This window comes from Arachis ipaensis, chromosome B4 (assembly GCF_059453495.1).
Source record: "Arachis ipaensis isolate K30076 ecotype BB chromosome B4, ASM5945349v1, whole genome shotgun sequence".
NCBI classification, from domain to species: domain Eukaryota; kingdom Viridiplantae; phylum Streptophyta; class Magnoliopsida; order Fabales; family Fabaceae; genus Arachis; species Arachis ipaensis.
Genome location: NC_142439.1, coordinates 17,022,283 through 17,024,804, shown reverse-complemented (window position 1 = coordinate 17,024,804; position 2,522 = coordinate 17,022,283). Strand labels below are relative to the sequence as shown.

The 2,522-nt window shown below is 37.5% G+C and overlaps 1 non-coding gene across 1 annotated transcript; it reads left to right on the top strand.

Annotated features, from left to right (window-relative positions):
* Positions 1 to 1,263: 1,263 nt before the first annotated feature.
* On the top strand, positions 1,264 to 1,371 carry LOC148566787 (small nucleolar RNA R71). The gene has a single exon (XR_015881450.1). It is a non-coding gene; the product is annotated as a small nucleolar RNA R71 (small nucleolar RNA).
* The last annotated feature ends 1,151 nt before the right edge of the window (positions 1,372 to 2,522 follow it).

The window sequence follows — 2,522 nt, the reverse complement described above, 5'->3', positions numbered from 1 at the left end:
CATCTCTAATGAGATTTTAGCAGCTTGCACCCCATAGATTCCCAGTTTCTCTATTACAGAGAGGGGCATGAGGTTTATTCCTGAACCAAGGTCACACAGAGCCTTAAAGATCATGGTGCCTATGGTGCAGGGTATTATGAACTTTCCAGGATCCTGTCTCTTCTGAGGCAATGTCAGTTGATCCAGATCACTTAGTTCATTGATGAACAAGGGAGGTTCAACTTCCCAAGTATCAATGCCAAATAATTTGGCATTCAGCTTCATGATTGCACCAAGAAACTTGGCAGTTTGCTCTTCAGTAACATCCTCATTCTCTTCAGAAGAGGAATACTCATCAGAGCTCATGAAGGGCATAAGGAGGTTCAATGGAATCTCTATGGTCTCTAGATGAGCCTCAAAGTCCTTTGGTTCCTCAGAGGGAAGCTCCTTATTGATCACTGGACGTCCCAGGAGGTCTTCCTCCTTGGGATTCACGTCCTCCACTCCCCTTGTAGGTTCGGCCATGGTGCTTATGTCAATGGTCTTGCACTCTCCTTTTGGATTCTCTTCTGTATTGCTTGGGAGAGTACTAGGAGGGATTTCAGTGATCCTTTTACTCAGCTGGCCCACTTGTGCTTCCAGATTTCTAATGGAAGATCTTGTTTCATTCATGAAACTTACAGTGGCCTTAGACAGATCAGAGACTAAGTTTGCCAAATTAGAAGTGTTTTGTTCAGAGTTCTCTGTCTGTTGCTGAGTGGATGATGGAAAAGGTTTATTATTGCTAAACCTGTTTCTTCCACCATTATTAAAGCCTTGTTGAGGCTTTTGATCCTTCCATGAGAAATTTGGATGATTTCTCCATGATGAGTTATAGGTGTTTCCATAAGGTTCACCTAAATAATTTACCTCTGCTATTGCAGGGTTTTCAGGATCATAAACTTCTTCTTCAGAAGATGCCTCTTGAGTACTGTTGGATGCAGCTTGCATTCCATGCAGACTCTGAGAGATCATATTGACTTGCTGAGTCAATATTTTATTCTGAGCCAATATGGCATTCAGAGTATCAACTTCAAGAACTCCTTTCTTCATAGGCGTCCCATTACTCACAGGATTCCTCTCAGAAGTGTACATGAACTGGTTATTAGCAACCATGTCAATAAGTTCTTGAGCTTCTGCAGGCATTTTCTTTAGGTGAATGGATCCACCTGCAGAAGTGTCCAGTGACATCTTTGATAGCTCAGATAAACCATCATAGAATATATCCAGGATGGTTCATTCTGAAAGCATGTCAGAAGGACACTTTTTGGTCAACTGTTTGTATCTTTCCCAAGCTTCATAGAAGGATTCACCTTCTTTCTGTCTGAAGGTTTGAACATCAGCTCTAAGCTTGCTCAGCTTTTGAGGAGGAAAGTACTTGGCTAAGAAAGCCGTGACCAGCTTATCCCAAGAGTTCAGGCTGTCTTTGGGTTGAGAATCCAACCATAATCTAGCTTTGTCTCTTACAGCAAAAGGGAAAAGCATGAGCCTGTAGACTTCAGGATCTACTCCATTAGTCTTAACAGTATCACATATCTGCAAGAATTCAGTTAAGAACTGAAAAGGATCTTCAGATGGAAGTCCATGAAACTTGCAGTTCTGCTGCATCAGAGAAACTAATTGAGGTTTCAGCTCAAAGTTGTTTGCTCCAATGGCAGGAATGGAGATGCTTCTTCCATGTAAATTGGAATTAGGTGCAGTAAAGTCACCAAGCATCTTCCTTACATTATTATTATTTTCGGCTGCCATCTCCTCTTCCTGTTCGAAAATTTCTGAAAGGTTATCTCTGGATTGTTGTAATTTAGCTTCTCTTAATTTTCTCTTCAGAGTCCTTTCAGGTTCTGGATCTGCTTCCACAAGAATGTTCTTATCCTTGCTCCTGCTTATATGACAAAGGAGAGGGCACAGAAAAAAATAATAATAATAGAGATCCTTTATACCACAGTATAGGGATCTCTGTGTGAGTAGAAGAAGAGGAGGAGACAAAGAATGTAATATAATGGAAGAAACACAACTGTGAGGAGGGTTGAGATGTGAGATGAGATGTTAGTAGATGTATAAATAAATAGAATAAGATGAGAGAGAAGGAATTTTCGAAAATAATTTTTGAAAAAGAGTTAGTGATTTTCGAAAATGGTTTTTTTGAAAAATGTTAGTATTTTTCGAAAATTTTTAAAATCAAAAATAAAAATAAGAATAATTAGTTAATTAAAAAGAAATTTTTGAAAAAGAAGGAAGATATTTTCGAAAATGAGAGAGAGAGTTAGTTAGGTAGTTTTGAAAAAGTTAAGAAACAAACAAAAAGTTAGTTAGTTAGTTGAAACAAATTTGAAAATCAATTTTGAAAAGATAAGAAGTTAGGAAGTTAGAGAAGATATTTTGAAATCAAATTTTTGAAAAAGATAAGAAGATATTTTTGAAAAGATATGATTGAAATTGTTTTTGAAAAAGATTTGATTTTTTTAAAATCACAATTAATGACTTGATTCATAAGAAATCACAAG